Source organism: Rhinoderma darwinii, assembly GCF_050947455.1.
Source record: "Rhinoderma darwinii isolate aRhiDar2 chromosome 3 unlocalized genomic scaffold, aRhiDar2.hap1 SUPER_3_unloc_13, whole genome shotgun sequence".
NCBI lineage: Eukaryota > Metazoa > Chordata > Amphibia > Anura > Rhinodermatidae > Rhinoderma > Rhinoderma darwinii.
In genome coordinates, this window is record NW_027461738.1 from 1 (window position 1) to 12,881 (window position 12,881).

At 42.6% G+C, this 12,881-nt stretch overlaps 11 non-coding genes across 11 annotated transcripts; all 11 read right to left on the minus strand.

Moving 5' to 3' along the window:
- Window positions 1–650: 650 nt before the first annotated feature.
- On the minus strand, window positions 651–722 carry TRNAD-GUC (transfer RNA aspartic acid (anticodon GUC)). The gene has a single exon. It is a non-coding gene; the product is annotated as a tRNA-Asp (tRNA).
- Window positions 723–1,804: 1,082 nt separating this feature from the next.
- TRNAD-GUC (transfer RNA aspartic acid (anticodon GUC)) lies at window positions 1,805–1,876 on the minus strand. Its single transcript has one exon. It is a non-coding gene; the product is annotated as a tRNA-Asp (tRNA).
- Window positions 1,877–2,958: 1,082 nt separating this feature from the next.
- On the minus strand, window positions 2,959–3,030 carry TRNAD-GUC (transfer RNA aspartic acid (anticodon GUC)). Its single transcript has one exon. It is a non-coding gene; the product is annotated as a tRNA-Asp (tRNA).
- Window positions 3,031–4,112: 1,082 nt separating this feature from the next.
- On the minus strand, window positions 4,113–4,184 carry TRNAD-GUC (transfer RNA aspartic acid (anticodon GUC)). Its single transcript has one exon. It is a non-coding gene; the product is annotated as a tRNA-Asp (tRNA).
- A 1,082-nt stretch (window positions 4,185–5,266) lies between these two features.
- Window positions 5,267–5,338, minus strand: TRNAD-GUC (transfer RNA aspartic acid (anticodon GUC)). The gene has a single exon. It is a non-coding gene; the product is annotated as a tRNA-Asp (tRNA).
- A 1,082-nt stretch (window positions 5,339–6,420) lies between these two features.
- Window positions 6,421–6,492, minus strand: TRNAD-GUC (transfer RNA aspartic acid (anticodon GUC)). The gene has a single exon. It is a non-coding gene; the product is annotated as a tRNA-Asp (tRNA).
- A 1,082-nt stretch (window positions 6,493–7,574) lies between these two features.
- TRNAD-GUC (transfer RNA aspartic acid (anticodon GUC)) lies at window positions 7,575–7,646 on the minus strand. The gene has a single exon. It is a non-coding gene; the product is annotated as a tRNA-Asp (tRNA).
- A 1,082-nt stretch (window positions 7,647–8,728) lies between these two features.
- On the minus strand, window positions 8,729–8,800 carry TRNAD-GUC (transfer RNA aspartic acid (anticodon GUC)). Its single transcript has one exon. It is a non-coding gene; the product is annotated as a tRNA-Asp (tRNA).
- Window positions 8,801–9,882: 1,082 nt separating this feature from the next.
- Window positions 9,883–9,954, minus strand: TRNAD-GUC (transfer RNA aspartic acid (anticodon GUC)). The gene has a single exon. It is a non-coding gene; the product is annotated as a tRNA-Asp (tRNA).
- A 1,082-nt stretch (window positions 9,955–11,036) lies between these two features.
- On the minus strand, window positions 11,037–11,108 carry TRNAD-GUC (transfer RNA aspartic acid (anticodon GUC)). The gene has a single exon. It is a non-coding gene; the product is annotated as a tRNA-Asp (tRNA).
- A 1,082-nt stretch (window positions 11,109–12,190) lies between these two features.
- On the minus strand, window positions 12,191–12,262 carry TRNAD-GUC (transfer RNA aspartic acid (anticodon GUC)). Its single transcript has one exon. It is a non-coding gene; the product is annotated as a tRNA-Asp (tRNA).
- Window positions 12,263–12,881: the final 619 nt, after the last annotated feature.

The window sequence follows — 12,881 nt, forward strand, 5'->3', positions numbered from 1 at the left end:
TTTTCTAAATGTATCTGCTTGTAAGACAGATAATAATCCTGGTACTGCAATTTCGTCCTATTTAAAGAGGCTCTGTCACTTGTACTTCCCTATCTCCTAGCTAATTTGATAGGCGCTGTCACACTGATAATACTAGTGAAAATTGTGTCCCAAAACGTTTATTATTTCAAAAGTTATGAGCTTTTTTCTAAATATGTAAATGAGGATTTATAAGACAACTGGGAGGTAACAGCAGCGATTCTCCTGAGGTGGGGCTTCCTCCCAGCCTCTGACTCTGTCCTATCAGCAGGATGCTGTTTCACAGCATTAGGAGACAGTCTAGAGGGAAGGGGGATCCATTCAAACAGCCATATCTCGGGCTGTGGACGACCTAGAACCGCGGTTCTGGTGGCATATGAAAGGGGAGATTCCAATCTTTCATATGACAGTAGAATCACAGTTCTAGCTGTGACAGAGCCTGAGATATAGCCAGTTGAATACAGAATTGGGAATGAAAGCTGTATACTATAAGATCACACTGTGTTGCTGGACAGGGAAGGGTGCAGAAGCTGATTGGACAGCGTCATACAGAAAACATTACACCGCCCAAAGTGAAAAGAAAGAGTCTTGTTTTATAATTCTGGTTATTGATGTGTCTAAAAGTGACAATTCTCCCCGTCGGGGAATCGAACCCCGGTCTCCCGCGTGACAGGCGGGGATACTCTCCACTATACTAACGAGGACCTGCTGATACCACGGCTGTGTGAGTTGCGTGGAGCAGGCCTAGCGGCGGCGCATGTGTGGCCTGAGTGCATTGTGTAAATTGCATATATGTGGAATGGGTCTGTATGGCGTGTCCGATGCCGAGAGTGGTCTTTGTTTTGGTAACTATGCTATGCCCCCACATCCCTGTGCTCGTTATTCACTATTAATCTGACACCACTGAGACCATTCAACAACTCTAATACAGATTAGTGTGCCCCCCTATGATAGGAAAATGAATAAATATGGCAATGACATATTGTCTTCTCTTTATGTGGTAATAACTTTGGAATTCTTTTATTTATCCAAGCATTCTGAGATTGTTTTCTTGTGACACATTGTACTTTATGTAAGTGGTAAAATGTGGTTGATACAATCCGAATCGTAGAGAAAATTGTAGAGAAAATTAGCATTTTTCTAAATGTATCTGCTTGTAAGACAGATAATAATCCTGGTACTGCAATTTCGTCCTATTTAAAGAGGCTCTGTCACTTGTACTTCCCTATCTCCTAGCTAATTTGATAGGCGCTGTCACACTGATAATACTAGTGAAAATTGTGTCCCAAAACGTTTATTATTTCAAAAGTTATGAGCTTTTTTCTAAATATGTAAATGAGGATTTATAAGACAACTGGGAGGTAACAGCAGCGATTCTCCTGAGGTGGGGCTTCCTCCCAGCCTCTGACTCTGTCCTATCAGCAGGATGCTGTTTCACAGCATTAGGAGACAGTCTAGAGGGAAGGGGGATCCATTCAAACAGCCATATCTCGGGCTGTGGACGACCTAGAACCGCGGTTCTGGTGGCATATGAAAGGGGAGATTCCAATCTTTCATATGACAGTAGAATCACAGTTCTAGCTGTGACAGAGCCTGAGATATAGCCAGTTGAATACAGAATTGGGAATGAAAGCTGTATACTATAAGATCACACTGTGTTGCTGGACAGGGAAGGGTGCAGAAGCTGATTGGACAGCGTCATACAGAAAACATTACACCGCCCAAAGTGAAAAGAAAGAGTCTTGTTTTATAATTCTGGTTATTGATGTGTCTAAAAGTGACAATTCTCCCCGTCGGGGAATCGAACCCCGGTCTCCCGTGTGACAGGCGGGGATACTCTCCACTATACTAACGAGGACCTGCTGATACCACGGCTGTGTGAGTTGCGTGGAGCAGGCCTAGCGGCGGCGCATGTGTGGCCTGAGTGCATTGTGTAAATTGCATATATGTGGAATGGGTCTGTATGGCGTGTCCGATGCCGAGAGTGGTCTTTGTTTTGGTAACTATGCTATGCCCCCACATCCCTGTGCTCGTTATTCACTATTAATCTGACACCACTGAGACCATTCAACAACTCTAATACAGATTAGTGTGCCCCCCTATGATAGGAAAATGAATAAATATGGCAATGACATATTGTCTTCTCTTTATGTGGTAATAACTTTGGAATTCTTTTATTTATCCAAGCATTCTGAGATTGTTTTCTTGTGACACATTGTACTTTATGTAAGTGGTAAAATGTGGTTGATACAATCCGAATCGTAGAGAAAATTGTAGAGAAAATTAGCATTTTTCTAAATGTATCTGCTTGTAAGACAGATAATAATCCTGGTACTGCAATTTCGTCCTATTTAAAGAGGCTCTGTCACTTGTACTTCCCTATCTCCTAGCTAATTTGATAGGCGCTGTCACACTGATAATACTAGTGAAAATTGTGTCCCAAAACGTTTATTATTTCAAAAGTTATGAGCTTTTTTCTAAATATGTAAATGAGGATTTATAAGACAACTGGGAGGTAACAGCAGCGATTCTCCTGAGGTGGGGCTTCCTCCCAGCCTCTGACTCTGTCCTATCAGCAGGATGCTGTTTCACAGCATTAGGAGACAGTCTAGAGGGAAGGGGGATCCATTCAAACAGCCATATCTCGGGCTGTGTACGACCTAGAACCGCGGTTCTGGTGGCATATGAAAGGGGAGATTCCAATCTTTCATATGACAGTAGAATCACAGTTCTAGCTGTGACAGAGCCTGAGATATAGCCAGTTGAATACAGAATTGGGAATGAAAGCTGTATACTATAAGATCACACTGTGTTGCTGGACAGGGAAGGGTGCAGAAGCTGATTGGACAGCGTCATACAGAAAACATTACACCGCCCAAAGTGAAAAGAAAGAGTCTTGTTTTATAATTCTGGTTATTGATGTGTCTAAAAGTGACAATTCTCCCCGTCGGGGAATCGAACCCCGGTCTCCCGCGTGACAGGCGGGGATACTCTCCACTATACTAACGAGGACCTGCTGATACCACGGCTGTGTGAGTTGCGTGGAGCAGGCCTAGCGGCGGCGCATGTGTGGCCTGAGTGCATTGTGTAAATTGCATATATGTGGAATGGGTCTGTATGGCGTGTCCGATGCCGAGAGTGGTCTTTGTTTTGGTAACTATGCTATGCCCCCACATCCCTGTGCTCGTTATTCACTATTAATCTGACACCACTGAGACCATTCAACAACTCTAATACAGATTAGTGTGCCCCCCTATGATAGGAAAATGAATAAATATGGCAATGACATATTGTCTTCTCTTTATGTGGTAATAACTTTGGAATTCTTTTATTTATCCAAGCATTCTGAGATTGTTTTCTTGTGACACATTGTACTTTATGTAAGTGGTAAAATGTGGTTGATACAATCCGAATCGTAGAGAAAATTGTAGAGAAAATTAGCATTTTTCTAAATGTATCTGCTTGTAAGACAGATAATAATCCTGGTACTGCAATTTCGTCCTATTTAAAGAGGCTCTGTCACTTGTACTTCCCTATCTCCTAGCTAATTTGATAGGCGCTGTCACACTGATAATACTAGTGAAAATTGTGTCCCAAAACGTTTATTATTTCAAAAGTTATGAGCTTTTTTCTAAATATGTAAATGAGGATTTATAAGACAACTGGGAGGTAACAGCAGCGATTCTCCTGAGGTGGGGCTTCCTCCCAGCCTCTGACTCTGTCCTATCAGCAGGATGCTGTTTCACAGCATTAGGAGACAGTCTAGAGGGAAGGGGGATCCATTCAAACAGCCATATCTCGGGCTGTGGACGACCTAGAACCGCGGTTCTGGTGGCATATGAAAGGGGAGATTCCAATCTTTCATATGACAGTAGAATCACAGTTCTAGCTGTGACAGAGCCTGAGATATAGCCAGTTGAATACAGAATTGGGAATGAAAGCTGTATACTATAAGATCACACTGTGTTGCTGGACAGGGAAGGGTGCAGAAGCTGATTGGACAGCGTCATACAGAAAACATTACACCGCCCAAAGTGAAAAGAAAGAGTCTTGTTTTATAATTCTGGTTATTGATGTGTCTAAAAGTGACAATTCTCCCCGTCGGGGAATCGAACCCCGGTCTCCCGCGTGACAGGCGGGGATACTCTCCACTATACTAACGAGGACCTGCTGATACCACGGCTGTGTGAGTTGCGTGGAGCAGGCCTAGCGGCGGCGCATGTGTGGCCTGAGTGCATTGTGTAAATTGCATATATGTGGAATGGGTCTGTATGGCGTGTCCGATGCCGAGAGTGGTCTTTGTTTTGGTAACTATGCTATGCCCCCACATCCCTGTGCTCGTTATTCACTATTAATCTGACACCACTGAGACCATTCAACAACTCTAATACAGATTAGTGTGCCCCCCTATGATAGGAAAATGAATAAATATGGCAATGACATATTGTCTTCTCTTTATGTGGTAATAACTTTGGAATTCTTTTATTTATCCAAGCATTCTGAGATTGTTTTCTTGTGACACATTGTACTTTATGTAAGTGGTAAAATGTGGTTGATACAATCCGAATCGTAGAGAAAATTGTAGAGAAAATTAGCATTTTTCTAAATGTATCTGCTTGTAAGACAGATAATAATCCTGGTACTGCAATTTCGTCCTATTTAAAGAGGCTCTGTCACTTGTACTTCCCTATCTCCTAGCTAATTTGATAGGCGCTGTCACACTGATAATACTAGTGAAAATTGTGTCCCAAAACGTTTATTATTTCAAAAGTTATGAGCTTTTTTCTAAATATGTAAATGAGGATTTATAAGACAACTGGGAGGTAACAGCAGCGATTCTCCTGAGGTGGGGCTTCCTCCCAGCCTCTGACTCTGTCCTATCAGCAGGATGCTGTTTCACAGCATTAGGAGACAGTCTAGAGGGAAGGGGGATCCATTCAAACAGCCATATCTCGGGCTGTGGACGACCTAGAACCGCGGTTCTGGTGGCATATGAAAGGGGAGATTCCAATCTTTCATATGACAGTAGAATCACAGTTCTAGCTGTGACAGAGCCTGAGATATAGCCAGTTGAATACAGAATTGGGAATGAAAGCTGTATACTATAAGATCACACTGTGTTGCTGGACAGGGAAGGGTGCAGAAGCTGATTGGACAGCGTCATACAGAAAACATTACACCGCCCAAAGTGAAAAGAAAGAGTCTTGTTTTATAATTCTGGTTATTGATGTGTCTAAAAGTGACAATTCTCCCCGTCGGGGAATCGAACCCCGGTCTCCCGTGTGACAGGCGGGGATACTCTCCACTATACTAACGAGGACCTGCTGATACCACGGCTGTGTGAGTTGCGTGGAGCAGGCCTAGCGGCGGCGCATGTGTGGCCTGAGTGCATTGTGTAAATTGCATATATGTGGAATGGGTCTGTATGGCGTGTCCGATGCCGAGAGTGGTCTTTGTTTTGGTAACTATGCTATGCCCCCACATCCCTGTGCTCGTTATTCACTATTAATCTGACACCACTGAGACCATTCAACAACTCTAATACAGATTAGTGTGCCCCCCTATGATAGGAAAATGAATAAATATGGCAATGACATATTGTCTTCTCTTTATGTGGTAATAACTTTGGAATTCTTTTATTTATCCAAGCATTCTGAGATTGTTTTCTTGTGACACATTGTACTTTATGTAAGTGGTAAAATGTGGTTGATACAATCCGAATCGTAGAGAAAATTGTAGAGAAAATTAGCATTTTTCTAAATGTATCTGCTTGTAAGACAGATAATAATCCTGGTACTGCAATTTCGTCCTATTTAAAGAGGCTCTGTCACTTGTACTTCCCTATCTCCTAGCTAATTTGATAGGCGCTGTCACACTGATAATACTAGTGAAAATTGTGTCCCAAAACGTTTATTATTTCAAAAGTTATGAGCTTTTTTCTAAATATGTAAATGAGGATTTATAAGACAACTGGGAGGTAACAGCAGCGATTCTCCTGAGGTGGGGCTTCCTCCCAGCCTCTGACTCTGTCCTATCAGCAGGATGCTGTTTCACAGCATTAGGAGACAGTCTAGAGGGAAGGGGGATCCATTCAAACAGCCATATCTCGGGCTGTGGACGACCTAGAACCGCGGTTCTGGTGGCATATGAAAGGGGAGATTCCAATCTTTCATATGACAGTAGAATCACAGTTCTAGCTGTGACAGAGCCTGAGATATAGCCAGTTGAATACAGAATTGGGAATGAAAGCTGTATACTATAAGATCACACTGTGTTGCTGGACAGGGAAGGGTGCAGAAGCTGATTGGACAGCGTCATACAGAAAACATTACACCGCCCAAAGTGAAAAGAAAGAGTCTTGTTTTATAATTCTGGTTATTGATGTGTCTAAAAGTGACAATTCTCCCCGTCGGGGAATCGAACCCCGGTCTCCCGTGTGACAGGCGGGGATACTCTCCACTATACTAACGAGGACCTGCTGATACCACGGCTGTGTGAGTTGCGTGGAGCAGGCCTAGCGGCGGCGCATGTGTGGCCTGAGTGCATTGTGTAAATTGCATATATGTGGAATGGGTCTGTATGGCGTGTCCGATGCCGAGAGTGGTCTTTGTTTTGGTAACTATGCTATGCCCCCACATCCCTGTGCTCGTTATTCACTATTAATCTGACACCACTGAGACCATTCAACAACTCTAATACAGATTAGTGTGCCCCCCTATGATAGGAAAATGAATAAATATGGCAATGACATATTGTCTTCTCTTTATGTGGTAATAACTTTGGAATTCTTTTATTTATCCAAGCATTCTGAGATTGTTTTCTTGTGACACATTGTACTTTATGTAAGTGGTAAAATGTGGTTGATACAATCCGAATCGTAGAGAAAATTGTAGAGAAAATTAGCATTTTTCTAAATGTATCTGCTTGTAAGACAGATAATAATCCTGGTACTGCAATTTCGTCCTATTTAAAGAGGCTCTGTCACTTGTACTTCCCTATCTCCTAGCTAATTTGATAGGCGCTGTCACACTGATAATACTAGTGAAAATTGTGTCCCAAAACGTTTATTATTTCAAAAGTTATGAGCTTTTTTCTAAATATGTAAATGAGGATTTATAAGACAACTGGGAGGTAACAGCAGCGATTCTCCTGAGGTGGGGCTTCCTCCCAGCCTCTGACTCTGTCCTATCAGCAGGATGCTGTTTCACAGCATTAGGAGACAGTCTAGAGGGAAGGGGGATCCATTCAAACAGCCATATCTCGGGCTGTGGACGACCTAGAACCGCGGTTCTGGTGGCATATGAAAGGGGAGATTCCAATCTTTCATATGACAGTAGAATCACAGTTCTAGCTGTGACAGAGCCTGAGATATAGCCAGTTGAATACAGAATTGGGAATGAAAGCTGTATACTATAAGATCACACTGTGTTGCTGGACAGGGAAGGGTGCAGAAGCTGATTGGACAGCGTCATACAGAAAACATTACACCGCCCAAAGTGAAAAGAAAGAGTCTTGTTTTATAATTCTGGTTATTGATGTGTCTAAAAGTGACAATTCTCCCCGTCGGGGAATCGAACCCCGGTCTCCCGTGTGACAGGCGGGGATACTCTCCACTATACTAACGAGGACCTGCTGATACCACGGCTGTGTGAGTTGCGTGGAGCAGGCCTAGCGGCGGCGCATGTGTGGCCTGAGTGCATTGTGTAAATTGCATATATGTGGAATGGGTCTGTATGGCGTGTCCGATGCCGAGAGTGGTCTTTGTTTTGGTAACTATGCTATGCCCCCACATCCCTGTGCTCGTTATTCACTATTAATCTGACACCACTGAGACCATTCAACAACTCTAATACAGATTAGTGTGCCCCCCTATGATAGGAAAATGAATAAATATGGCAATGACATATTGTCTTCTCTTTATGTGGTAATAACTTTGGAATTCTTTTATTTATCCAAGCATTCTGAGATTGTTTTCTTGTGACACATTGTACTTTATGTAAGTGGTAAAATGTGGTTGATACAATCCGAATCGTAGAGAAAATTGTAGAGAAAATTAGCATTTTTCTAAATGTATCTGCTTGTAAGACAGATAATAATCCTGGTACTGCAATTTCGTCCTATTTAAAGATGCTCTGTCACTTGTACTTCCCTATCTCCTAGCTAATTTGATAGGCGCTGTCACACTGATAATACTAGTGAAAATTGTGTCCCAAAACGTTTATTATTTCAAAAGTTATGAGCTTTTTTCTAAATATGTAAATGAGGATTTATAAGACAACTGGGAGGTAACAGCAGCGATTCTCCTGAGGTGGGGCTTCCTCCCAGCCTCTGACTCTGTCCTATCAGCAGGATGCTGTTTCACAGCATTAGGAGACAGTCTAGAGGGAAGGGGGATCCATTCAAACAGCCATATCTCGGGCTGTGGACGACCTAGAACCGCGGTTCTGGTGGCATATGAAAGGGGAGATTCCAATCTTTCATATGACAGTAGAATCACAGTTCTAGCTGTGACAGAGCCTGAGATATAGCCAGTTGAATACAGAATTGGGAATGAAAGCTGTATACTATAAGATCACACTGTGTTGCTGGACAGGGAAGGGTGCAGAAGCTGATTGGACAGCGTCATACAGAAAACATTACACCGCCCAAAGTGAAAAGAAAGAGTCTTGTTTTATAATTCTGGTTATTGATGTGTCTAAAAGTGACAATTCTCCCCGTCGGGGAATCGAACCCCGGTCTCCCGTGTGACAGGCGGGGATACTCTCCACTATACTAACGAGGACCTGCTGATACCACGGCTGTGTGAGTTGCGTGGAGCAGGCCTAGCGGCGGCGCATGTGTGGCCTGAGTGCATTGTGTAAATTGCATATATGTGGAATGGGTCTGTATGGCGTGTCCGATGCCGAGAGTGGTCTTTGTTTTGGTAACTATGCTATGCCCCCACATCCCTGTGCTCGTTATTCACTATTAATCTGACACCACTGAGACCATTCAACAACTCTAATACAGATTAGTGTGCCCCCCTATGATAGGAAAATGAATAAATATGGCAATGACATATTGTCTTCTCTTTATGTGGTAATAACTTTGGAATTCTTTTATTTATCCAAGCATTCTGAGATTGTTTTCTTGTGACACATTGTACTTTATGTAAGTGGTAAAATGTGGTTGATACAATCCGAATCGTAGAGAAAATTGTAGAGAAAATTAGCATTTTTCTAAATGTATCTGCTTGTAAGACAGATAATAATCCTGGTACTGCAATTTCGTCCTATTTAAAGAGGCTCTGTCACTTGTACTTCCCTATCTCCTAGCTAATTTGATAGGCGCTGTCACACTGATAATACTAGTGAAAATTGTGTCCCAAAACGTTTATTATTTCAAAAGTTATGAGCTTTTTTCTAAATATGTAAATGAGGATTTATAAGACAACTGGGAGGTAACAGCAGCGATTCTCCTGAGGTGGGGCTTCCTCCCAGCCTCTGACTCTGTCCTATCAGCAGGATGCTGTTTCACAGCATTAGGAGACAGTCTAGAGGGAAGGGGGATCCATTCAAACAGCCATATCTCGGGCTGTGGACGACCTAGAACCGCGGTTCTGGTGGCATATGAAAGGGGAGATTCCAATCTTTCATATGACAGTAGAATCACAGTTCTAGCTGTGACAGAGCCTGAGATATAGCCAGTTGAATACAGAATTGGGAATGAAAGCTGTATACTATAAGATCACACTGTGTTGCTGGACAGGGAAGGGTGCAGAAGCTGATTGGACAGCGTCATACAGAAAACATTACACCGCCCAAAGTGAAAAGAAAGAGTCTTGTTTTATAATTCTGGTTATTGATGTGTCTAAAAGTGACAATTCTCCCCGTCGGGGAATCGAACCCCGGTCTCCCGTGTGACAGGCGGGGATACTCTCCACTATACTAACGAGGACCTGCTGATACCACGGCTGTGTGAGTTGCGTGGAGCAGGCCTAGCGGCGGCGCATGTGTGGCCTGAGTGCATTGTGTAAATTGCATATATGTGGAATGGGTCTGTATGGCGTGTCCGATGCCGAGAGTGGTCTTTGTTTTGGTAACTATGCTATGCCCCCACATCCCTGTGCTCGTTATTCACTATTAATCTGACACCACTGAGACCATTCAACAACTCTAATACAGATTAGTGTGCCCCCCTATGATAGGAAAATGAATAAATATGGCAATGACATATTGTCTTCTCTTTATGTGGTAATAACTTTGGAATTCTTTTATTTATCCAAGCATTCTGAGATTGTTTTCTTGTGACACATTGTACTTTATGTAAGTGGTAAAATGTGGTTGATACAATCCGAATCGTAGAGAAAATTGTAGAGAAAATTAGCATTTTTCTAAATGTATCTGCTTGTAAGACAGATAATAATCCTGGTACTGCAATTTCGTCCTATTTAAAGATGCTCTGTCACTTGTACTTCCCTATCTCCTAGCTAATTTGATAGGCGCTGTCACACTGATAATACTAGTGAAAATTGTGTCCCAAAACGTTTATTATTTCAAAAGTTATGAGCTTTTTTCTAAATATGTAAATGAGGATTTATAAGACAACTGGGAGGTAACAGCAGCGATTCTCCTGAGGTGGGGCTTCCTCCCAGCCTCTGACTCTGTCCTATCAGCAGGATGCTGTTTCACAGCATTAGGAGACAGTCTAGAGGGAAGGGGGATCCATTCAAACAGCCATATCTCGGGCTGTGGACGACCTAGAACCGCGGTTCTGGTGGCATATGAAAGGGGAGATTCCAATCTTTCATATGACAGTAGAATCACAGTTCTAGCTGTGACAGAGCCTGAGATATAGCCAGTTGAATACAGAATTGGGAATGAAAGCTGTATACTATAAGATCACACTGTGTTGCTGGACAGGGAAGGGTGCAGAAGCTGATTGGACAGCGTCATACAGAAAACATTACACCGCCCAAAGTGAAAAGAAAGAGTCTTGTTTTATAATTCTGGTTATTGATGTGTCTAAAAGTGACAATTCTCCCCGTCGGGGAATCGAACCCCGGTCTCCCGTGTGACAGGCGGGGATACTCTCCACTATACTAACGAGGACCTGCTGATACCACGGCTGTGTGAGTTGCGTGGAGCAGGCCTAGCGGCGGCGCATGTGTGGCCTGAGTGCATTGTGTAAATTGCATATATGTGGAATGGGTCTGTATGGCGTGTCCGATGCCGAGAGTGGTCTTTGTTTTGGTAACTATGCTATGCCCCCACATCCCTGTGCTCGTTATTCACTATTAATCTGACACCACTGAGACCATTCAACAACTCTAATACAGATTAGTGTGCCCCCCTATGATAGGAAAATGAATAAATATGGCAATGACATATTGTCTTCTCTTTATGTGGTAATAACTTTGGAATTCTTTTATTTATCCAAGCATTCTGAGATTGTTTTCTTGTGACACATTGTACTTTATGTAAGTGGTAAAATGTGGTTGATACAATCCGAATCGTAGAGAAAATTGTAGAGAAAATTAGCATTTTTCTAAATGTATCTGCTTGTAAGACAGATAATAATCCTGGTACTGCAATTTCGTCCTATTTAAAGAGGCTCTGTCACTTGTACTTCCCTATCTCCTAGCTAATTTGATAGGCGCTGTCACACTGATAATACTAGTGAAAATTGTGTCCCAAAACGTTTATTATTTCAAAAGTTATGAGCTTTTTTCTAAATATGTAAATGAGGATTTATAAGACAACTGGGAGGTAACAGCAGCGATTCTCCTGAGGTGGGGCTTCCTCCCAGCCTCTGACTCTGTCCTATCAGCAGGATGCTGTTTCACAGCATTAGGAGACAGTCTAGAGGGAAGGGGGATCCATTCAAACAGCCATATCTCGGGCTGTGGACGACCTAGAACCGCGGTTCTGGTGGCATATGAAAGGGGAGATTCCAATCTTTCATATGACAGTAGAATCACAGTTCTAGCTGTGACAGAGCCTGAGATATAGCCAGTTGAATACAGAATTGGGAATGAAAGCTGTATACTATAAGATCACACTGTGTTGCTGGACAGGGAAGGGTGCAGAAGCTGATTGGACAGCGTCATACAGAAAACATTACACCGCCCAAAGTGAAAAGAAAGAGTCTTGTTTTATAATTCTGGTTATTGATGTGTCTAAAAGTGACAATTCTCCCCGTCGGGGAATCGAACCCCGGTCTCCCGTGTGACAGGCGGGGATACTCTCCACTATACTAACGAGGACCTGCTGATACCACGGCTGTGTGAGTTGCGTGGAGCAGGCCTAGCGGCGGCGCATGTGTGGCCTGAGTGCATTGTGTAAATTGCATATATGTGGAATGGGTCTGTATGGCGTGTCCGATGCCGAGAGTGGTCTTTGTTTTGGTAACTATGCTATGCCCCCACATCCCTGTGCTCGTTATTCACTATTAATCTGACACCACTGAGACCATTCAACAACTCTAATACAGATTAGTGTGCCCCCCTATGATAGGAAAATGAATAAATATGGCAATGACATATTGTCTTCTCTTTATGTGGTAATAACTTTGGAATTCTTTTATTTATCCAAGCATTCTGAGATTGTTTTCTTGTGACACATTGTACTTTATGTAAGTGGTAAAATGTGGTTGATACAATCCGAATCGTAGAGAAAATTGTAGAGAAAATTAGCATTTTTCTAAATGTATCTGCTTGTAAGACAGATAATAATCCTGGTACTGCAATTTCGTCCTATTTAAAGAGGCTCTGTCACTTGTACTTCCCTATCTCCTAGCTAATTTGATAGGCGCTGTCACACTGATAATACTAGTGAAAATTGTGTCCCAAAACGTTTATTATTTCAAAAGTTATGAGCTTTTTT